Source organism: Microcaecilia unicolor, chromosome 3 (assembly GCF_901765095.1).
Source record: "Microcaecilia unicolor chromosome 3, aMicUni1.1, whole genome shotgun sequence".
Lineage (NCBI taxonomy): Eukaryota > Metazoa > Chordata > Amphibia > Gymnophiona > Siphonopidae > Microcaecilia > Microcaecilia unicolor.
In genome coordinates, this window is record NC_044033.1 from 308,341,045 (window position 1) to 308,365,607 (window position 24,563).

The following is a 24,563-nucleotide window of genomic DNA, read 5'->3' on the forward strand; positions in this document are numbered from 1 at the left end:
GACGTCATGTGATCAGATTTCGACAAAGCTGTCTGAAGCTTAGCAGCAGAATTTTGAACAAAAGAGAATGAATCATCGATTTAGAGAGGCCCAAGTACAGAGAATTACAGTAATCCAGAACAGATAATACCAAAGTTTGCAAAGCTGTCTGGAAATATACCTCAGAAAACAAATTCTTCAAACATCTTAATAATCTTAACCTGACGACAACAGTGGCGTAGCAGGGGGGGCTGCCACCTGGGGTGGGGTGGTTCGCCATTGCACCCCCCCCCCCGGGTGCAGCACAATGACATACCCTCCCCCCCGGAGCATCGACACCCCCAGACCAGCTCCCGCACCCTACCTTTAAAAAGAATGTCGGAATCCGAGGCAAGGTGCAGCCCCTCGCGCCTGCCCTGCACGTAAAAGAAATGTGGACCGTCAGGCCTTCTCTCGCTCTGTCTGTCCCGCCCTTGCGGAAATAGGAAGTTGCGTCAGCGGAGGGCGGGACAGATAGAGCGAGAGAAGGCCTGACGGTCCACATTTCTTTTACTTGCAGGGCAGGCACGAGGCGCTGCGCCTTGGATTCCGATATTCTTTTTAAAGGTAGGGTGCGGGAGCTGGTCGGGGGGTGTCGATGCGCCGAGGGAGGGGGAGCTGGCAGGGAGCACCCCCCCTGAGCTGACACCCGGGGTGGACCGCCCCTCCCACCCCCCCCCCCTTGCTACGCCACTGGACGACAACATTCCTTATTTGAAATTTGCAAGTTAGCTTTGAGTCTATTAGAACTCCAAGATACTTACTTACATTTGGTGGCGAAAACAATCTCAGTATCTGCAAAGTGCTCAGGATGTGAATGATTTGACAATAACAATATCTGTGTTATCCCTACATTTAACTTCAACTTATTGGTGCTAAACCAGGATCTTAACTTCTGCAAGCACATCTTCAAAAAGACAGAGTGTCAGAGACAGAACTCTTTACTGGGGAAAAAATGAATATCATTGCACACCCATACCAGAGAGAAAACAACAAATTGGTATCAAGTAGATATTAAATAGAACAGGGGAAAGAGTGAACCCTTGTGGTACACCCATAGTAACCGGTATCCAGGTTGAGTTCTCCTCGCCCAAACTGACTCAAAAATAACATTCAGATAGAACGGAACCATTCTAAGATCATTCCCTGAATCTATAAAGAAAATAACCAACTTGGCAAAATTTCATGGTGGATTCTGTCAAAAGTGTCAGAAATATCCAGGAAAACCATTAGATATTCCTCACCCCATTCAAATCCTGAAGCTTCTACTGGAGCCACACAGGGCCTGCTTGTTTCCTACCCACCTGCCGTCTGTAGTAGCAGTCGTCTCTGGGGGCCTCTGGAGGGGGGAGTGTGCTGGTCAAGGCCTCAGTATGTGCACAGTGCCCTCTGGCCTGCTGAACACTGAGGGGCCCTTTTACAAAGCAGCGGTAAGCCCAATACAGGCTTACTTCTCGCTAAAAGGAAAGCACCACCAGGCTAGCCCAGCAGCCCATCAGTAGTTTCCACCCCCAGTGCACGTCATTTCTGGCGCTAAAAAAAATATTTTAATTTTTGTAGTGCCAGTGTGTATCTCTGGTGGTAATCACTGCCTGGTTACTGCCGGGGTAGCATGGGAGCCCTTACCGCCACCTTAATGGGTGGCGGTAAGTGCTTCCACCTGAAATGGGTGCGTGGCAAGTGCTTCACTTGCCACATGTCCATTTCTTTAAAAAAAAAAAAAACACCTGCCTTTTACCCACTGTGATAAAAGGGGGCCTTGGTATGTGTCAAAAACACATGCCGATGCCAGCACAGGCCCCCTTTCCCACAGCTTCGTAAAAGGACCCTTGAGTAAACGCTAGTCTGTGCAATGGCAAAGGAGGCCTGCTGGTTTGTACCTGACTGGTCACTATTGTGAAGCAACAGGCATGTATATAACAGTTCCTTGTCCTTCTCATGTATATATCCCCCATATTTGTATATAATTGTTTTCCCTTCCCTCGACCTATCTTATTGAAGTTGTTTTAAAAATGTAAACCACCTGGTAGCGGAGCAAGGTATTACACTTTAGGAAAATGTTGTTAAAATATGTCATGGTGGTTTTACCTAAATAATCTCAATGCCGAGCCAGTGAATTTAATATTAAATATGTGTATTTAATACATTTAAAAGAGTTGTGTCCTTCTGTCTGTCCTTCCCTTATCCTTATTGGTCCTGTCTGTTTGTCCTGATTTAGATTGTAAGCTCTTTTGAGCAGGGACTGTCTTTCTTCATGTTCAATTGTAAAGCGCTGTGTACGACTGGTAGCGCTATATAAGTGATTTATAGTAGTAGTAGTAGTAGTAGTAGATAGGATGTTGAATATATAATTAGTTAAGCAAAAGAGTTGTTACCAGTTTACACAATAATAATGATAAAATGTTAGAATGTTTCTCTTTTAGAAATACTGCATTACTTCTGTCAACTTGAAAGGCAAATACTTAGATTAGTATTAACACAAAGCATTTTCTCCTTTTAATTTAATTATTCAAGTAAAATAACTCAGTTAAACACTTGACACTTAAATTTCTTTTCTTCCCTTTCAGGTTTTACACCATGAATATTCCTGAGGATTCCGCATCAGGTAAGTTTCTCTTTGCTCTCTTTCTATATATGTACCTCTCCATTCTTTATCTCTCTCTCTCTTACTTTTAAGTTTTGTTTTTTGTTCAGTCACATAGCTTTTTTCTCTTCCCAGGACTTTCTTGTATCATTGGGTGCCTGCATTCTTCTACAACCACAAGATCTTCTGGCAGCCGACCTATTAGCCTAACTGTACAAAATCAAATAAAGGAAAACCCTAGCTCCCTTAACATTTTTAGTCACGGTCCCTGTCTGGAAATTTTCAGAAGGAACTATAGTGGCCTTGCTAACTAAGGGCCTCTTTTACAAAGCTACACTAGCAATTCCTATGCGGTAAATGAGAGGAAGCCCATTCTATTCCTATGGGCTTCCTTTTATTTGCTGTGTGGGAATCGCTAGTGTGGCTTTGTAAAAGAAGCCTTAAATGAAATTAAATTTTAATTAAGTTTCCTGTCTACAATCTGCCTAAGCTTTAAAACTTTTTCTTAAGCTAATGAAGAGCATGGGTTTATTCACCAACGCAGCCTTTCCAATTCTGACACTCAGAATTACCTTAGAGCTTACATTCACTCATTCAGCCACCTTCAGTTTCATTACCTTATCCCTTTAAATTACTCTGCAGTCAATCAACATGCAGTTTTCAGCTTAAATCACACAATCTCTCAGTCCAGAAAAATTTCTCTACACTCATTTGGTTACAGCGATCACTCTCAGACACATTTGTGATCTCTACCCAAAGCATATCACCAGCAGTGTCAGTTTTCCTTATAGGTGATCTCTTTAACCTCTCACTCAACCACTTCCAGTCACTTTCCCAAACCCACAAACCACTCTTTTAAATCTGTGTTTGCAGAGATGCAACTAAATAGGTCTGTTCTCCATCAGTTCTTCAGCTCCTCTCTCAACTGACAACAGGTACCAGCAGCAGCAAGAATGATTACCCTTGTTAATAGGGAGACTCAGCACGCAGGTGCGTTCCTTCACTGACATCCACAGCATTCCAAAGCCTCTGTACTACATTTACCTTCACATTAGAGCACAAAAAAAAAAAAAAACAACCAACCAAACAAAAAACATTCCTTAAATGATCTCCCTACCTTGTCAGAGCTTCTCTGGATCCTTCCACACCCCTCACTTGCTGCTAACCAGCACTATCCCTGCTGCACAGCTCTGCAAAGAGACGAACTGCCCCTTATTTCTCCCAAAACCCGAGCACTGCCTGCCTCCATGGAGAAGGACAAGGAGACAGACCTGGTAGGGTTTATTTTTTAACCCTGGTTACATGTAGACAGGAAGCAGCAGTTTGCACAACTTTCTAAGCCCTGAGCAGTGGTTTCCCATGTCTATTTCAATCATAGATTACAGACTTTTCCTCCAGGAACTTGTCCAAACCTTTTTTAAACCCAGATATGTTAACCACTGTTACCACACCCTTCGGCAATGCGTTCCAGAACTTAACTATTCTTTGAGTGAAAAAAATATTTCCTCCTATTTGTTTTAAAAGTGTTTCCATGTAATTTCATCGAGTGTCCCCTGTCTTTGTACTTTTTGAAAGACTGAAAAATCGATCATCTTTACCCGTTCTACACCACTCAGGATTTTGTAGACCTTAATCATATCACTCTCAGCTGTTTCTTTTCCAAGCTGAAGAGCCTTAACCTCTTTAGCCTTTCTTCATATGAGAGGAGTTCCATCCCCTTTATCATTTTGCTCATTCTTCTTTGAACCTTCATTAATTCCGCTATATCTTTTTTGAGATACGGCGACCAGAACTGAATGCAATACTCAAGGTGGGATTGCACCATGGAGCGATATAGAGGCATTATAATATTCTTGGTCTTATTTACCATTCCTTTTCTAATAATTCCTAGCATTCTGTTTGCTTTTTTGGTCGCCACTGCAGTCTGGGCAGAACATTTCAGCTTACTGTCTATAATGATACCTAGATCTTTTTTCTTGGGTGCTGACTCCCAAGGTGCACCCTAGCATCATGTAACTATGATTTGAATTATTCTTCCCAATGTGCATCATTTTGCATTTGTTCACATTAAATTTCATCTGCCATTTGGATGCCCAGTCTTCCAGTTTCCTAAGGTCTTCCTGCAATTTTTCACAGTCTATGTGTTTTGACAACTCTGAGTACTTTTGTGTCATCTGCAAATTTAATCACCTCACTTGTTCCAATTTCCAGATCATTTATAAATATGTTTACTAGCACCGGTCCCAGTACAGATCCCTGCAGCACTCCACTATTCACCCTTCCTCATTGAGAAAAATGGCCATTTAACTCTACCCTCTGTTTTTTTGTCCAATAACCAGTTCCTAATCCACAAAACAATATTGCTTCCTATCTCGTGACTTTTTAATTTTCTCAGGAGTTTCTCAATAGGAACTTTGTCAAAAGCTTTCTGAAAATCTAGATACACTATCACATCAACTGGCTCACTTTTTGTTTCAAGAAATGAAGCATATTGGTGAGGCAAGATTTCCCTTGGCTGAACCCATGCTGCTTCTGTCCCATTAAAACATGTTTGTCTATCCAGCTTATAATTGAAAAAGAAAAACGCCTATATTGCGACCCAAATCGGGACATAGACGTTTATCTCACAAAAACGAATAAAGCGGTATAATCGAAAGCCGAATTTGGACGTTTTCAACTGCACTCCGTCGCGGATGCGGATAAAGTTGATGGGGGCGTGTCAAAGGCGTGGTGAAGGCGGAACTGGGACGTGGTTATCGGCTGATCAGAGATAGGCTCCTTTCGCCGATAATGGAAAAAAAATATGCGTTTTTAGCGAGAATTTAGGGCACTTTTCCTGGACCCTGTTTTTCCACGAATAAGGCCCCAAAAAGACCAGATGACCACTGGAGGGAGTCGGGGATGACCTCCCCTGACTCCCCCAGTGGTCACAAACCCCCTCCCACCACAAAAATATGCCGTTTCACAACTTTTTATGTTCACCCTCAAATGTCATACCCACCTCCCTGGCAGCAGTATGCAGGTCACTGGAGCAGTTATTAGGGGGTGCAGTGGACGTCAGGCAGGTAGACCCAGCAGAAAAATGTGGAGTGTGCAGGGAAGAAGGCTGGAGTGTGGGTTCATGGAGAGGGCTGGAAAAAAGATGGCTGGAGTGTGGGTTTAGGGAGGGGGACTGGAGTATGAATGCAAAGGGGGCTGGAAAAAAGGTAGCCGGAGTATAGGTGCAGGGAGGAGGGCTGGAAAAATATGGATGGTGTGTATGTGCTAGGGGAGGCCTGGAAAAAGGGTTGATGGAGTGTGTGTGCAGGGGGAAACTGGAAAAAAGATGGAGTTTGTGGGGCTGGAAAAGGTGTATGGAGTGTGGATGCATGGAGGGGGCTGAAAAAAAGGTGGATAGAGTGTGGGAGGGCTGGAAAAAGTGGATGAGGAGTGTGTGTGTACACTATGTGTGTGTGTGTGTGTGTGTACATGCCAGACCATGGGGTGGAGGTCTGCATGAAAGTGCATGGAAAACGGCGGTGGGGGTGGAGGGTATTTCATGCTTGGGGGAGATGCTAGCCCTTTTAATAAGGGAATTCTGCACAAAAATATCTAATATAATAAAACGCACCCTCAACGTTCTGAGGACAACGTTCTGTGAAGCCATGAAGCCATCTGACGTCACTCCCAGGCTGAAGGGTTCGTGGATTCGTGGTGTGAAGCCTTCAAGCCAGCCAGCCGTCTCTGCCCCACCCTCGCGTCAAACGTCATGACGTCGAGGGCGGAAAAAAAAACCCAAACAAATCCGGCAGCGAAGCGTCAGGGAAGGAGGCGGCGCTCCCGACGTCTAGCCTTCCCTTCGCTGTGTTCCGCCTTCTTCTGACGTCAAGGATGACGTCAAAAGAAGGCGGAACACAGCGAAGGGAAAGCTAGACGTCGGGAGCGCCACCTCCTTCCCTGACGCTTCGCTGCCGGAACCGCCACGGAGGTAAATTTAAAAAGAAGAAAAAAAACAAAAAGGGATGTTGGGGGGAGAGAAGAGGGTGGCCAGTAAAGAAGAACAATGGGAGCGGGAGGGCAGGGGAGAAACGACAGCATGGATGCGAAGGGGGGGGGCATGGATGTGAAGGGGGGGGAAAGAGGGCGGGCCAGGCTGGGACATGGGAGAGAGAGGAGCATGGATGCGAGGGGGGGTCATGGAAGGGAGAGAGGGGACTTGCTGGAAAAGGATGAATGGAGGTGGCAGGGGACAGAGGAGCATGGATGGGCATGGATTGGGAGGGCAGGGCTCAGGGAGAGAGGGGAATTGCTGGAAAGGGATGAATGGAGGGGGCAGGGGACAGAGGAGCATGGATGGCCATGGATTGGGAGGGCAGGACTCAGGGAGAGAGGGGAATTGCTGGATAGGGATGAACGGAGGGGACAGATGGGCATGGATGGATATGGATTGCAGGGCAGGCCTCAGGGAGAGAGGGGAATTGCTGGATAGGGATGAATGGAGGGGCCAGGTCACAGAGGAGCATGGATGGGCATGGATTGGAAGGGCAGGACTCAGGGAGAGGGGAATTGCTGGATAAGGATGAATGGAGGGGACAGATGGGCATGGATGGATATGGATTGCAGGGCAGGGCTCAGGGAGAGAGGGGAATTGCTGGATAGGGGTGAATGGAGGGGGCAGGTGACAGAGGAACATGGATGGGCATGGATTGGGAGGGCAGGGCTCAGGGAGAGAGGGGAATTGCTGGAAAGGGATGAATGGAGGGGGCAGGGGACAGAGGAGCATGGATAGGCATGGATTGGGAGGGCAGGGCTCATGGAGAGAGGGGAATTGCTGGATAGGGATGAATGGAGGGGACAGATGGGCATGGATGGATATGGATTGCAGGGCAGGCCTCAGGGAGAGAGGGGAATTGCTGGATAGGGATGAATGGAGGGGACAGGTGACAGAGGAGCATGGATGGGCATTGATTGGGAGGGCAGGGCTCAGGGAGAGAGGGGAACTGCTGGAAAAGGATTAATGGAGGGGGCAGGGGACAGATGGGCATGGATTGGGAGGGCAGGGCTCACACTCTCTCTCTCATATACAATGTCTTTCTGACTCTCACTCTCACTCTCACACACTCTGTCTCACACTGTATCACATTCACTCTCTATGTGCCACACAGTCACTCACACACTCGCTTGGTCTCATACACTCACTCTCACAGAGAATCTGTGTCTCACACACACTATCTCTCTCGCCCACACACACACACTCTCTCTCACACTGTGTCTCACATACACACTTGCACACACTCTCATTGTCACACACACACTCTCTCACAAACACACTCACACCCAGACTCACTCTCTCTCTCACACACTCACACTTTCACTCTGACTCTCAAACAGTCACTCTCACATACACTCTCCCAAACATACACACTCCGAGGAAAACCTTGCTAGCGCCCGTTTCATTTGTGTCAGAAACGGGCCTTTTTTACTAGTTACAAATAAAGTGCACAGAATTTTCCATTTTTTTGTGCAGAATTCCTCCTGGAATAATATACCGCAAATATTGAGTACATCTAAGCTGTTTACAAAAAATAAAATTAATATATAGGGAGCAGGAAAGATACAAAAGGAAGCTAGATTACAAGTACATAATAATAATGAAAGGGAGAACACATGACCAATTACTTATGTAAAGATACAAAAGGAAGGGAGGGAGTGAAAACCACAAGGCACAATGAATCAGTAAAAGGGAAAGAAAAGCTGCTGCATGGCCAGAAAGAGAGGAAAAGAATCAAATTGTGGTGGAAGGAAAAACGCAGTGAAAATAGAACATTTTCAATAAAGTTTTGAATTTCAGAAAAGACAGTTCAGAGTGAAGATATCAAGGGAAAGAATTCCATAAGGTAGGAGCAAGAGCAGTAAAGCAAGCAGAACTACAGAAGATGAGAGAGAACAACAAACAGGTGCTAATTATCAGAAGGCAGAGCATGTGTCAGTTGATAAGGAACTAGAAAACTATACAATAAAGATAGAAAGCCACAGTGAAGAATATGTGAAGACATAGGGGTCCTTTAACGATGCTGTGGCTAGTGCCAGTGCGTGTTTTTTATGCGTGCCGAGGCCCCCTTTTACCGCAGCGGGTAAAAGGCAGGTGTTTTTAAAAAAAGAAATGGACATGCGGCAAGTGAAGCACTTGCCGCGCACACATTTCAGATGGGAGCACTTACCACCATCCATTGAGGTGGCGGTAAGGGCTCCCATGCTACCCTGGCGCAGCACTTCCCGATTACCGCCGGGTACACACCGGTGCTACAAAAATACAAATATTTTTGTAGAGCCGCAAATGGCGGTATTTCCATTTTAGCGAGCAGTAAGTCTGCATTGGGCTTACCACCACTTTGTAAATGGGCCCTTTAGTTAATAGCTTAAACGGTACACAAAAATGAATAGGCAACCAGTGTTCCGCAATAAAGAAAGGTGCTACACTAACAAATTTCTTAGCCTCATAAAGAAGTTTAAGAGCAATATTCTGAATAACCTGGAGTTGGTGCAATAGGTAAAATACATCTGGTCTGGGCTTCCATGATGGCATTTTGAAACAACAAAGAAAAAAAGTAGGGTTGCATGAAAAACCTTCCAATCCAATCAAGGAGACATATAATGATGTTGAAGGAAACAGACCTGTGTCTAAATTTGTGATAAATACACGCCTTGATACAGCGATTTTTTGCGAAACTGAGGCCTGAGCCGGTGTGTTTGGAACCCATGACACTTCTTTATCTATACCTGCATGCTTAAAAATTAAGTTTTTTTTCTTTGTTACATTTGTACCCCGCGCTTTCCCACTCATGGCAGACTCAATGCGGCTTGCATGGGGCAATGGAGGGTTAAGTGACTTGCCCAGAGTCACAAGGAGCAGCTGCCTGTGCCTGAAGTGGGAATCAAACTCAGTTCCTCAGTTCCCCAGGACTAAAGTCCACCACCCTAACCACTAAGTTCAACTTGTTATTATTAGTTCTTTTGATATGGATCCCCTCCTTTTGTGATTTTGTGGATTCTTTTAGTATCCTTCACCTTTTGAAACACAAGGGTTTTTCTGTCTGTGATGAGAACACCCTCCGATGTTAGAAGAGCACTACGGCTCTCAATGTGAAGCCTTGTATATATATATAGGCTGGAGGTTGGGGAATTCTGAGGCTTTTCCCTTGTTGTATTTTCAAAATTAGAACAGATACACTCCACAGAATCTTTAGTGGGATAGATTCAAGTACTTTTTCCTGTGCCACAGCTATTTTGAGAGCTTTTTTCTTTTTTGATTACTTGGTGATATTAATAAATACACAAGTAGACTTGACATATAGCGACTGTCACTGGAATGCATGGGACATTTTACGTAGGGTGGCCTTTCCTTCTTTTTGTTTTGCATCTGTGATTTTTAAACAACGCCCATGCCTGATTTAAAGTCCTAACCTTTGCGACTGATCCTTTTATCTTCTTTGTAACCATTTTTTTTCATTTTATCGTATTCGCCCTTTCAAAAATTAAATGCTGCTACAGTTGATTTCTTTAGTGACTTTACTCCAGATATCTGCTCAAATTTGATCATGTTATGAACACTGTTTCCCAGCGGACCAAACATCGTCACCTCTCGTACTATGCCCTAGGACTAGATCTAAAATAGCTCCCCCTTTTGTCGGTTCTTAGACCAGTTGCTCCAAGAAGCAGTCATTTATTATGCAAGGAATTTTACCTCTCTAGTGCTCCCTGATGTAACATTTATCCAGGTAACAGAAGAGAGGGTCAGAAGTACACAAGCAGCAGCAACACAACAAAACCCACAAAAGGCCTTCAAGACTGGAACAAACAAGAGCCCTTTATTTAATAGATCCAACACGGGCCATGTTGCGGCATGTCTATGCCTGCTTCGGGGGTCAATGCTGAGAAGAACCCTTGATGAGCACAGATAAATATTTAAAAAAGCAGCACATTCGCAGTCCAGGTATGTCAAGGTGCTTCAACGTGCAGCTAACAGTACTGTGAGTGCGCAGTAAATAAACCCAACAAAAATGAGGACTACAAAAGCACAGTATGATCACAATCATTTTTTTACTGAGGTCAATGAAACCAACTGTGGCATCTGAGCCCCTCAAGGTTCCCGTGGATGCCAAATCTCCTACAAAACAAAAGTTGGTGGAGACAGGGTTCAGGTGATGGGCCTTTTTGGTGTTTTATATATTTTATGACATGTGCAATGCTCTTCACATAGTCTGTGACAGATGGCTACAGCCAGGTGGTGGGAGGGGTGGGTATGCAGTACACAGGTGCAGGTGCTGTGTGAGCTGAGGAGGCCATGGTGACCTTTCTGTGGAACATGTGCACTGTTGGTGGGAGGTGGTGTTGGGCAGTGGGGTAAACCTGGTGTGCCATGGGGTGGTTCAATGTACTTTGGTGAGCTGCTGCCCACATTCCCATCAGTATATAGGCGTGGGGCAGCATGCTGGTGCTGGGGAGGGGGTCCAGATGTGTGCAGGCCCTCATTTCTGCATTGAAGGGTTAGTGGAGGGGGCCCCGTAATTACTTGTCATTGGATCTTCTGGACATTCTGATTTCAGCAATGTTTTTTTTTTATTCATTCTTAAGAAACTTATAGTAACAACAAAGGGACCTCACTGTATCTGACCCTGCTTACATATGGTGCTTGCACATGAGTGGTGCTGTGAACCTGTGGGTCACTGCTTCACATTCACCTTTCCAGGCTGCCTCTAATAGACCTCCTGCCAACCATTGTGGGGTGGCAGGTGGTGGTGACATTTGAAAATTTCTGTCCTATGGCTGAGGCACAGAAGCTCTGAAAAATTAGACTGCCTGTGCTGAGACATGACCAGGCACACTAAGGAACATTCCTCCACTTGTAGGATGTATATATGCACGTTTGCCATGTGGAGGGAACGTGCTGCCATTACTGCGGATGTTTCCTCGACATGGGGACCAGTACCGCTATTGCACGTTTTGCGTAGTGTATTTCCAATTAGTGGAGATGTTTATCTCAGAACATCTATGATGTTTGTGGTGCATCCTCTTTCTAAATGTATTTCTTGTGTAATTTCAAATATCGGAACATGTTTATTTATTTATTTCTTTCATTACGGGGGTCGCATTTTTAAACATTTTCCTGTGAACGTTTATTTCACCATTTGGATGTCATATCGAAAATGTTCCTCCACGCCTCCTAATCATATCAAAATGTTGGAAGAAAACAAATGAGACCAGCAAGGTGGTCCTGTTAATTCCTTCCTGTGCTGATTGTTTTTTTTTTTTTTTAAATAGTACTTAAATCCAAGTGATCAGGAGTTGATGGCATTCTCTGCATTAAAGATAATTGTAATTCCTCCCTTCTAATCCCAGGCAGAAAATACATCACCTGTAAGGGAGGAATCGTCTCAGATGAAACTTGCAAAACTTCAAGAAAGTATTTCTTAAAAGTCTTCTAAGGGGACACTGTAGGGAAGTTAAGGAAGCACAGATTGAGACACCTGGTAAAGTTCTCCATTTGCTCAGTTCTGTAATATACCACTTCCTTGTCTTTTATCAAGGTTGTATTAACCTCTTTAATCCCCTTCAGCTACCACTCTTTCTCAAACCTCCCTTGAGTTGGTATCTTGATTCAAGGCTAATACCTTAAGTTGAACACTTAACCAATTTAGGGGGAGGGGGGGCAGCAAGCAACCTATCATTCTCACCCCCCCCCCCCCCCAGGGGGATACAGCCTTCTCCCCTTCTTTTCAAGGTCTGTACCGCAGATTCCATTCCAGTGCAGAGGAAACTGCCATGTCCCAGGAGCCAAAGGAGTAGCCTAGTGGTTAGAGCACTGGCCGACAACCAAGAAAGGTTGGTTCAAATCCCACTGCTGCTCCTTGTGATCTTTAGCAGGTCACTTAAGCCTCTCTTGCCTTATGTACAAAAGTTAGATTGTGAGCCGAAAGGGAAATATCTAGTGTTCCTGAGTGTAACTCACTTTGAGCTACCACTGAAAATATGTGAAGTTAAATCTAAATAAATAAACCCCTAGACCCCCCCCCCCCCAACAGCTCAGGGAAGGCAGAATGGCATTTTCTCTCCCAGCATGCTCAGTCAGCACGCCTCCAACGGGACTCCCAATGAAGCTGTCCGCCCTCCACAACTTCCCCAGTTTGCCACAAGGGAAAACGGTCCACTCTGCTGTACACAGGAAGGTATTGAAATCTCTAGGGCAGGGATTCAAAATACAAACCAGTCAAGTTTTCAGGGTACTCTTCATGAATATTCACAGGACATATTTCCATTTACTGCCTCCATTGTATGCAGACTTATCTCATGTATATTCACTAATGATATCCTGAAAAGCAGACTAGTTTGCAGGCCTCCATGACTGCAGTTTGACACCCCTGCTCCAGGGGATAGATGCAAACCTTCCCTTTCACTCTGGTGGGCATAATGAACAGAGGAAAAATGGTATAAGGCCAGTTCTCACCAATTCCTACCCAGAACAATTCCCACCAAAGACTCCATCCCCCCGCCCCGGTCATTTTCCACCCTCCCTAGCCTTTTTTTTTTTTTTAGTTTTTTACCAACCTTTGCTTCTTTCTTGTATTGGGTCCCATAAATCCTGGTAATTTCTAATAAATTGTAATCAGTGTGTCATTTTGAGGGTGTGAATTAGGTTGAAACCTAGTTTTGGGGTGTGTGGGGGGCATTCCCCTCCCCCCCCCCCCATGAACTGCAGTTTGTATTTATTTATTTATTTATTTACTTTTTTTATGACATTTAAATCCCAGATTAAATATGAATTAGGTTGAAACTTGGTTTGGGGGAGCTGCATATCTGGAAGGGGAAGGAGATGTGTTAAATATAATGTTGTGGGGGGGGGGGGGGGGGGAGTGTGAGGGGGTACTGCCCCCCCCCAAACAATCCAGAAGAGGAAAGGGAGGGAGATTACTTTTCCTAGTATGTTTTGTATTTTTTGGGTTATGGGTGGGAATTGTCCTCCGTGGTGTGGTGGGAATTGGTTCTGTGTGAATTGGCCTAGGTGGGAATTGTCCAGATGGGAATTAGTAGGTGGGAACTGTCCAGGTGGGAACTGACCTAGAACCTGGAAAAATATACAAGGAGGTAAACCAATCCACCCACAGAGCCCAAACGCTCCCTCAGGGCTCACGCCATGATCTTGCTGGGCCTGGGACACCTGGAGCTCTTCACTTTATCAGCTATAGGTCCAGCTGAGCAGGCCGTACCTTATACAGATGTGCAGTAGATGCAGATGTAAGGTTTGGGATGTGTGTGAGTAACATTTTCAGCTTTTTTTTTTTTTTTTGCAGGAGTGTGTCATTGATGTATTATCTAGCAAAGTCTGTGTAGAATGACTTTACACTTGTGTAGAACATGTGCCGTGAAACAGCAGAGTCTATGGAACAGAGCTGAGCTGAAAGCATGATGCTGACAATGCAGCTTGTGTGCCAGCACTGGAAGATGTTAGAAACACCCATTACCCCTCTTGTTGTTTGCAGAATATTAGTTGCATTTAGTGGATTGATTTTCTTTTGGTGATCTGGAAGTAGCTTCTAATTGAGTTTTGCAGGATCAAGGAGAAATGACCTCAGTGAGAGTGCATGCTTGGCGCTTCTGTGCAAAACAGAATGTACTACAGTAAAAATCAATCAATTGCTTTGGACTGGACATTATGGAATATTTCTCTGTTTGAAATGGCCACTAGCATGAAAATTTGCCTTGTGTAAATGAAACGTGTGTGCGTGAAATCCAAGTCCAAAATTCAGAACACAGCACATGAAAGTACCAGATGAGATTCCAGCAAAATTCAGTATATGGAGCTGAAAATATTCAGTTCAACTCACAGTCCTAAATACTGGAGTCAATATTCACTCAGCAGTGGTCAGTGTTTTGCTTATCATGCATTACACGAATGATCTCTAATGTTTCTCATACCTCACACTAACACTATCTGCTTTAATCTCACCTAGAATGTAAACCACACTGAACCCTGGAAAGGGGATATTAGCAGTGTATAAGAATTGATTTGAATTATTGCTGCTGGCTTTATTCCTGGATGTTCAATGCCAGGCCATGTCTAAAATTTAGCTGGTTAAGGGCCCCTTTTACTAAGCTGCATAGGCGCCTATGCCAGGGGCATAGCCAGACTTCGGCGGGAGGTGGGTCCAGAGCCCAAGGTGAGGGGACACGTTTTAGCCCCTCCCCAGGGCCGCTGACTCCCCCCCCGCCATTGCCGCCGCCGCCACCACCACCGCCACCGCCACCGCCACCGCCACCGCCACTACCAACTTTGATGACTCCTGCCGCCGACCCTCTCGACCCCCCTCCCGCTGCCAGCCCTCCCCGCCATCGCCGTCGCCATGGGCTACCTTTGCTGGCGGGGGACCCCAATCCCCGCCAGCCGAGGTCCTCTTCTTCCCGCGAAGGCTTCGTTCTGTTTCTGACATCCTGCACATTGTATGTGCAGGACGTCAGACTGACAGAAACAGAACGAAGCCTTGCAAGATGGCTTTGTTCTGTTTCTGTGAGTATGACGTCCTGCACGTGTACAACGTACAGGACGTCAGAACAAAGCCTTCGCAGGAAGAAGAGGACCTCGGCTGGCGGGGATTGGGGTCCCCCACCAGCAAAGGTAACCCATGGCGATGGCGGTGGGGGAGGGTTGGCAGTGGGAGGGGGGTCGAGAGAGTCGTCAGTGGGAGGGAGGGTCGAGAAGGTCATCGGCAGGGGGGGTCCAGGGCTAAATCTATGGGGGCCCGGGCCCCAGTGGCCCCACGTAGCTACGCCACTGGCCTACGTGCTCTGAACACGTGCCAAATTGGAGTTACTGCCCGATTACAGCGTGGCCTTTGCGGTAATTTCAATTTTGGCGCACATCCGCTACACACGTCTGGAAAATATTTTTTATTTTCTGGCATGTGTAACGGACGTGCGCCAAGTAGCATTTGATGCACATAGATCATTGCTGCCCAGATTCTTTACCGCTAGGTCTATGGCTGGTGGTAAGGTCTCACACCCAAAATGGATGCTCGGCAATTTTGATTTTGCCGAACATCCATTTTCGGCCTTTTTTACAGGCACGCTAAAAAATGGATCGGCGCGCACCCAAAACCCGCACCTACACTACTGCAAGCCATTTTTCAGCGTACCTTTGTAAAAGGATCCCTAAGGGCGATATTTAGCAGTTTACTGGCTATGATCCTATTTATGCGGTTAGCTTAGCTGGTTAAGGGCTGTATATTGACACTTATTTATTACATTTGTATCCCACGCTTTCCCACTCAAAGCACGTTCAATGCGGCTTACATAGTAATAGGGAATAGAGAATATTGTTGGAGAAAGTAAAAGTTAAATATACCAGAATAATAGAAGAAATGAGTAGGTAGAGATAGGCAATGGAGAAGGGAGTAAGGTAGGAGATACAGTCTAGGTCAGTGTCGTTGTCACATGGATATGTGTTAGGTAGATGGGTTCATAAGATTAGTCTGGGTCATTAGGATGGGCTTGCTTGAATAAATGTGTCTAAAGCCGCACTAGCAATTCCTGCGTGGTAAATGAGAGGAAGCCCATTCAATTCCTATGGGCTTCCCCTCAGTTGCCAAGTGGGAATCGCTAGGGCAGTTTTGTAAACGAGGCCCTAAGTGCTGACTTCACCCCTAGACTGCCCACAAAATAGCTGGTTTCAGTTTAGGTACTAACGGGTCATTTTTATTTTCAGTGGCACAACCCAATTAAACGCCCTGAATATACCCGGTTAGCCCCGGACAAGTGATTTAAAAGGCCTGGAGCTGTTTCTGGCTGTTTAAATTGCTTTGACTATTGACTCCATTAAGTTCAGCTTTTTAGAGGTTTTGCTCCTGCCTTTCTAATGGAGAAGGTGGGGTTGCTTGATGCAGGCTAACACACAAATTAGAATCTGCAAATGAATATCTCATAAGTACATAAGTATTGCCATGCTGGGAAAGACCAAAGGTCCATCAAGCCCAGCATCCTGTTTACAGGATCACAAATACCTGGCAAGATCCCCAAAAAGTACAAAACATTCTATACTGCTTATCCCAAAAATAGTGGATTTTCCCCAAGTTCATTTAATAATGGTCTATGGACTTTTTCTTTAGGAAGCAGTCCAAACCTTTTTTTAAACTCCGCTAAGCTAACTGCCTTTACCACATTCTCTGGCAACGAATTCCAGAGTTTAATTACACGTTGAGTGAAGAAACGTTTTCTCCAATTCGTTTTAAATTTACTACATTGTAGCGTCATCACATGCCCCCTTCCAAACCACCATCCTCAACTATTAGATTTTTTTAAAAAAACAGATTGAGAGGGTTATTCAGGGCTACCCCAAAGCAATGGAGGGCTCTGCCTAGAGATATTCAGTGTTGGAAAGGTGACGGACTTGCTGTTTCGATTCACCTTTAACTTGTGAGTTTCCTTTCTGCAGTTATTGGCCTTAATTGTACTTATTTTGCCTTATCACTGGTCCTTTTTCTGGCAGATGTGCAGTATCATTAACGAGGCTGTTGATGTTCTCATGCAGAACGCTGGATCGGCTGGTTCTAGTATGCCTGTGTCCTCTGATTGAAGGGTCATTGATTTTTATATGCATTCCATTATGTGAGTATTAGATTACTGGAGTGGTAGGAGACTAAATGTTATTGGGTTCCCACCATAGGGGCAGACAGCTGTGTTTTAGTTTGTGTTGACTTATTTTATGCTGATTTTAAATTTACAAGCCCTTTTATTAAGTCCTAATGTGGGCGTAACCCGCAGGAAAAGGCTTACTGCAAAACACCTAATGCAACTCTTTGTGATTCTGGGCAAATCATTTAACCCTCCATTGCCTCAGGCACCACAAAGATTGTGAGCCTACTAAGGGCAGAGAAAATACCTGCATATAATATATGTAAACAACCTTGAATGTATCACAGAAAGGCAGTATGTAAATAATCAAATAACAAAAAAATTAACTGGTAGCACCAGCTTTAGCAGCAATAATTGCAACCAAACACTTCCTATAATTTGATATCAGTCTTTCGCAAGGCTGTTGGGGAATCTTAGCCCGCTCTTGTTTGCAGAGCTGCTTTAATTCAGACACCTTTGTGGGTTTTCATCCATGAACTGCTCATTTCAGATCCTGCCACAGCATCTCTACTGGATTTGAGATGGGATTTTGACTAGGCCAATCCAAAAGTTCAATTTTAGTTTCTCCTCAGCCATTCAGATATAGACTTCATTTTGTGTTTTGGAACATTGTCTTGCTGCATAACCCAATTACACTTCAGATGACCAGACATTCTCCTTAAGAATTTTCTGGTACAGTGCAGAATTCATGGTTCCTTCAATAATGGCAAGTTTTCCAGGTCCTGAGGCAGGAAACCATCCCCACAACATCAAACTACCATCACTATGTTTAACTGCTGGTATAATGTTCTTACTGTGTGGAAAGCTGTATTGCTTTACACCAGACATAATGGGACCTGCATTGTCCAGAGTTCCACTTTTGACTTGTCTGTCCATAAAACATTTTTCCAAAGGTGATAAAGGCCAACCAAATTTTGCTCTTGATTATGGCACTAAAAGTGGCCCAAAATCCTTTTTCTGCTCAGTTTCAGCCAAAAGGTTATTTTAATTGTCATCCATGTTTTCAGTTTTGGCTGAAAATGACCATGTGTTTTTGGTGGAAGCCAAAAATGTGTGTTTTGTTCCATTTTTCTCTTTTCCTACCCCCATGAACAAGAGTTGACCCCCCACCCCCAGGCCTATTTTAAAATCCCTAGTGGTCTAGGGATGTAGTTGGGTCAGGAGCAATCCCCAGTGTGGAGGAGTGGCCTAGTGGTTAGGGTGGTGGACTTTGGTCCTGGGGAACTGAGGAACTGAGTTTAATTCCCACTTCAGGCACAGGCAGCTCCTTGTGACTCTGAGCAAGTCACTTAACCCCAGGTACAAATAAGTACCTGTATAAAATATGTAAGTCGCATTGAGCCTGCCATGAGTGGGAAAGCGCGGGGTACAAATGTAACAAAAATAAAATAAATAAATAAAATAAATTAATCCTGCCCATTCTGGTTCTGATCTTGGCTGCCACAACTGGGACATCACTCCTGCCCTGTCTACATCACTAGACCACCAAGGATTGTAAAGTCATTAAGAATTCCAGAACCATGTAGAAAAAATGTTATTCACACGAGTTTAGTGCATGAATCTTTTTGCCAGGTCTAGGACAGCATAGAATGATTGGTTGCAAGGAGTGGATATCTATCAACACCCTTCTCTCTCTCCAATCCGACTATCCTGCCCGACCATCCTGCTTTCTGCAAGGGGTCTCTTCTGCCATCATCCCCTACAACCTGACCCTGACCAGACCCCATTTCCCCCTTCCCCCTCTTCCAAAAATATCCTTGGTTGTCTAGTGGCACCTTCCCTCCTTCCCCCCCCTCCCAGAATTATCTTCTGATAGCTGATTGGCATATGATAACTTACTAACCAGTCAAGACAAGTTCCTGGCATGACTTCCAAATGGGGAATGAAGTCTGGCATGATAGGTTTTTTTTTTTTACTGAACCATAGCAGCCTTAAAGTCAACATGATGAAGCTTACATAATGCCAAGTTAGAAGGAGACCTGGAACAGCGCCAATGCCAATCTTATCATTCAAAATGTTTAACAAGTGAAGATCTCCATGATACCAAGAATGTTTATGCGAAGGACATTTGGCATGTGATCTAAGTGGGGCAAAAGTATTCAGACATTATTCCAGGACTCCACCTGTTGTTCTAAAGTCCATTGCTCAAAGCAAACTGGGCTTGTAACGTTTCATTTAGACTGGTTTTAGCCAGTCTAAATTAAACATTGCAGCGGTTAATGCACAGAGGCTTTCAGCCACTGCATTACCATGCATGAAAGCAATGACTGAAAGTCCTATGCTAATGAACTAACTAGTATTAATCCAAGCTCATTAGCGATTTCCATGCAATGCCCAGAGAAACGGTGCATGGAAACCCTCTGCCCTAGCGACTAAAATCTACCGACAGCTCCGGAGCTGTCAGTAGATTTTTGTCATTAGGGCAGGGTGACTTTTGCAGCCGCACTTCCTTCTCCCAAACACAGAAAAGTCTCCTAACACAGGGCAGGAGGAAGCATGGCTGCACGGCACTCCTCCCCGCATCATTTTCTGCCACCCGAACACACTCATGGAGACTGCTGATCCCTAAACTAAGCAATGCAGCCATTGCTCTCCTCCAGTTGAGATCCCAGTTCCCGGTGAGGCAGCAAGATCATCCTGGGCAATGTAGCACAGAAATCAAAACTGTTCCTTCTTCTCCTCCCTTCCTCCTCCCTGTTTACTGCCTACCACACAGCTCTTGTGGGCATGTGCCAGGGCCGCCAAGAGATACAGCTGGGCCTGGGGCAGAATTGGACCACCACATGCCACCCTCCCCACTTACGTCACTGCTCCCACCCACTCATGCCACTGCTCCCTCTCGCCCACCCACCCATTACCTTTCTGTCTCTGCCTCCACGGGGGTGCCTGGGCCTGGCGCCGGCAAGCCTCTTTCTGCCTGTCTGCTCTCACAGTCCATCCTCTCTTGCTCATGCCTGCAGTTGGGACCCAGGTGACTGCATTAATGCAATATCTTGCTAATACAATCGTCTGGGTTATGGGCAGCACATGGGAGCTGGGGAGAGGACAGACCTGGGAGCAGGCAGGAAGAAACTTGGAGGCCGGGCCCAGGGAATTTTGCCCCCTGCCCCCTGCCAAGAACATTCCGACCCCTTTACCAACCAAAGCTCAACACTAACAACATGCATATAATTTGCATGCTGTTAATGTTGAGCATCGGTCAATTAGTTGAGATTGGTGTTCCAAATGATGTTTTCTGGTGCTGTGCATCTCCCCCTGAGAGACAAAATTTACCAGCTTAGGGACACTATAGGCGGTAACCTGATTATGATTCAAATCAGACAGATTCTGGGAAAACCTAGTTCTAGACTCAATCCTCTAATTTTCCTTCTGTAAGAATCCTGGGAGAAGTGCTATGATGGAGAGAAAAGCTGCACTGGCATTACCTGCTGGAAAATTGTGTTGAAACAAATAAGATAGAATTGGGATTAAATAGGCAATCTCAGTGTATTCTTTAAATATTATTTGGTTCACTTGTATCCCACATTATGCGGGCTCAATGTGGCTAACAAAGTTATTAGAAAATTACATAAATATTACTCTGCTTATCTAACAAAAGCAGTTTATAGTATAGGTAGTTATTTTAGAAGTTCTATTCTTGTTTTAGATGTCTGAAAACTGGCATTTAGACGTCCATATTGCAGGGACGTCCAAATCCTAATTTTACAAAGGCAGGATATGAATATCAGACACTGTAGATTGCTCATCTGGCAAGGGGGAGTGGTATGGGAGTGTTTTGGGCAGGACTAGGAAATGCCAAAAATTTTAATGTCTGGTGTATGGGAGGCGGGGATAGTGCTGGGCAAGACTTCTACGGTCTGTGCTTTGAAAATGGCAGATACAAATCAAGGTAAGGTATACACAAGAAGTAGCACATATGAGTTTATCTTGTTGGGCAGACTAGATGGACCGTGCAGGTCTTTTTCTGCCGTCATCTACTATGTTACCACGTCACTATGTAACTCTGATCACAGAAGGGAAAGGGACTTCCAAGTCTAAAAAGATGGATGTTTGTATTTAGACCTGGTACTTGTCTTGTCCAGGTTATAGAAAGGTTCTCTGACTGAGCAGTTCTCCATTGAATGGAGATTATAGAAGTCACAGTAGGTATTTTTCTGTTCTCGGACTGCTCACAATTAAAAGAAAAAAAAAGGGAACGAAAATGACAACAAGCTACGTTGGGATTTGAACAGGTGCTCTCTCTCAGAGGTGGCTGCTTTAACACCTAGGCCATTCTTACACATATACAACTACATGGCCGTTTTATCATATGGATGTACCTCAGCTGCCACATAGCAGTGCATGCCCCCCCCCCCCCCTCTGTTTTGCCCCATTCATAATTTGGACATTTCAGTTTGTAAAATGGATGTTCATGCTGGACAATTCCTGCACATGGATGTCCATCTCACGTGTATTTTAGAACAACCTGTTGTAAACTACATGTGAGATGAACGTACTGATTGGAACGTCCATATTCTAAGTTGGACATCCTTTCTAAAATGCCCCTCATAGTCTAGCAGTTAAAGTCACTGTTGAAAGCAGTTAGAGCAGAGCAGTTATTAAAGTCACTGTTTAGTGTTTGATGTGTCTGTATACAAAGGCTAGAAGCCTAAAAATAAGATGGAAGAGTTAGAATAAAGAGGAGGAGTGGCCTAGTGGTTAGGGTGGTGGACTTTGGTCCTGGGGAACTGAGGAACTGAGTTCGATTCCTGGCAAAGGCAGCTCCTTGTGACTCTGGGCAAGTCACTTAACCCTCCATTGCCTGCCGCATTGAGCCTGCCATGAGTGGGAAAGCACAGGGTACAAATGTAACAAAAAAATTAAAAAAAATATACCACTAAATTAAAAAGTAGATATAATGAGCACCTCTGAGACCTGATAGAAGGAGGATAACCAATGGGCCACTGTCATTCCATTGCAGTGATAAGATGGATCAAATTGGTGGAGAGGTAGCATTATATGTTAAATAAGGCCCTGAATCAAATAGAATAAAAGTTCTGAAGAAATATATATACCTAGGAATTGTTGGGGATAATATTCAAAAGAGTTTAACCCAAAGCTGGTTTAAGGTCAACTGATGTCCTAAGCACAGCCCAACAATGCTGCCCCTTTGCTCTTTCATTGCTTAAATGACAAGACATTAAGAGGAACATTTTGAGACATTTTGCTGAAAACGTTTAAAAAAAAAAACCCTTCTAGCTCACAGCCATAATTGAACCAGAAAAACATCTAAATTTCTGGATTGAGTATACTAAACATGTATACTCTGGAGGAAAGGAGAAACAGGGGTGATATGATACAGACGTTCAAATATTTGAAAGGTATTAATCCGCAAACTAACCTTTTCCGGAGATGGGAAGATGGTAGAATGAGAGGACATGAAATGAGATTGAAGGGGGGCAGACTCAAGAAAAATGTCAGGAAGTATTTTTTCACGGAGAGAGTAGTGGATGCTTGGAATGCCCTCCCGCGGGAGGTGGTGGAAATGAAAACGGTAACGGAATTCAAACATGCATGGGATAAGCATAAAGGAATCCTGTGCCGAAGGAATGGATCCTCAGGAGCTTAGTCAAGATCGGGAGGCGGGGCTGGTGGTTGGGAGGCGGGGATAGTGCTGGGCAGACTTATACAGTCTGTGCCAGAGCCGGTGGTGGGAAGCGGGATTGGTGGTTGGGAGGCAGGGATAGTGCTGGACAGACTTGTACGGTCTGTGCCAGAGCCGGTGGTTGGGAGGCAGGGCTGGTGGTTGGGAGGTGAGGATAGTGCTGGGCAGACTTATACGGTCTGTGCCAGAGCCGGTGGTTGGGAGGAGGGGCTGGTGGTTGGGAGGCGGGGATACTGCTGGGCAGACTTATACGGTCTGTGCCCTGAAGAGCACAGGTACAAATCAAAGTAGGGTATACACAAAAAGCAGCAAATATGAGTTATCTTGTTGGGCAGACTGGATGGACCGTGCAGGTCTTTTTCTGCAGTCATCTACTATGTTACTATGTTACTATGAGGGGCATAATTGAACGAAAACGTCTATCTCCATGGGCGTTTATCTCCGAGAACGGGTCCGTGAAGGGGCGGACCGAACTGTATTTTCAAAAAAAATAGACGTCCATGTTTTATTCGCCAATTTGTGAGCTGGGCGTTTTTGTTTTTCAGCGATAATGGAAAATGAAAGCGCCCAGCTCAAAAACGAATAAATCCAAGGCATTTATTTGTGGGAGGGGCCAGGATTCGTAGTGCACTGGTCCCCCTCACATGTCATGACACCAACCGGGCACTCTAGGGGGCACTTTTACAAAAACAAAAAAAAAGGTAAAAGAGATCCCAGGTGCATAGCACCCTTCCCTTGTGTGTTGAGCCCCCCAAATCCCCCTCAAAACCCACTGCCCACAAGTCTACACCATTACTATAGCCCTAAGGGGTGAAGGGGGGCACCTACATGTGGGTACAGTGGGTTTGGGGGGGGTTGGATGACTAAGCATTAAGCAGCACAATTGTAACAGGTGGGGGGGGGGGATGGGCCTGGGTCCACCTGCCTGAAGTCCACTGCACCCCCTAACAACTGCTCCAGGGACCTGCATACTGCTGCCAGGGAGGTGGGTATGACATTTGAGGGTGAAAATAAAAAGTTGTGAAACATCATTTTTTTGTGGTGGGAGGGGGTTAGTGACCACTGGGGGGAGTCAGGGGAGGTCATCCCCGATTCCCTCTGGGGGTAATCTGGTCATTTAGGGCACTTTTGGGGGCCTTATTCGTGAAAAAACAGGGTCCAGGAAAAGTGCCCTAAATTCTAGCTACAAACGCATACTTTTTTTCCATTATCGGCGAAAGGCGCCCATCTCTGTTCGGGTGATAACCATGCCCCAGTCCCGCCTTCACCACGCCTCCGACACGCCCCCGTCAACTTTGTACACTTCCGCGATGGAGTGCAGTTGAAAACTTCCAAGTTCGGCTTTCGATTATACCGCGTTATTCGTTTTTGTGAGATAAACGTCCATCTCCCGATTTAGGTCGGAACTTGGGCGTTTTTCTCGTTCGATTATAAGCAGGTATGTATACTGTTGCCTTGAATTTTTCTTCCTAACTTTTTTGCTCTGCCTGTATGGATTATGTTTTCTGGGATTTTGCTTATTTATTTTTGGATTTTGCTCATGCCTTTTCAGTAGTAGCTCAATGTGAGTTATATTCAGGTACACTAAGCATTTCTCTGTCCCTGGAGGGCTTACAATCTAAGTTTATACCTGAGGAAATGGAGGGTTAAGTGACT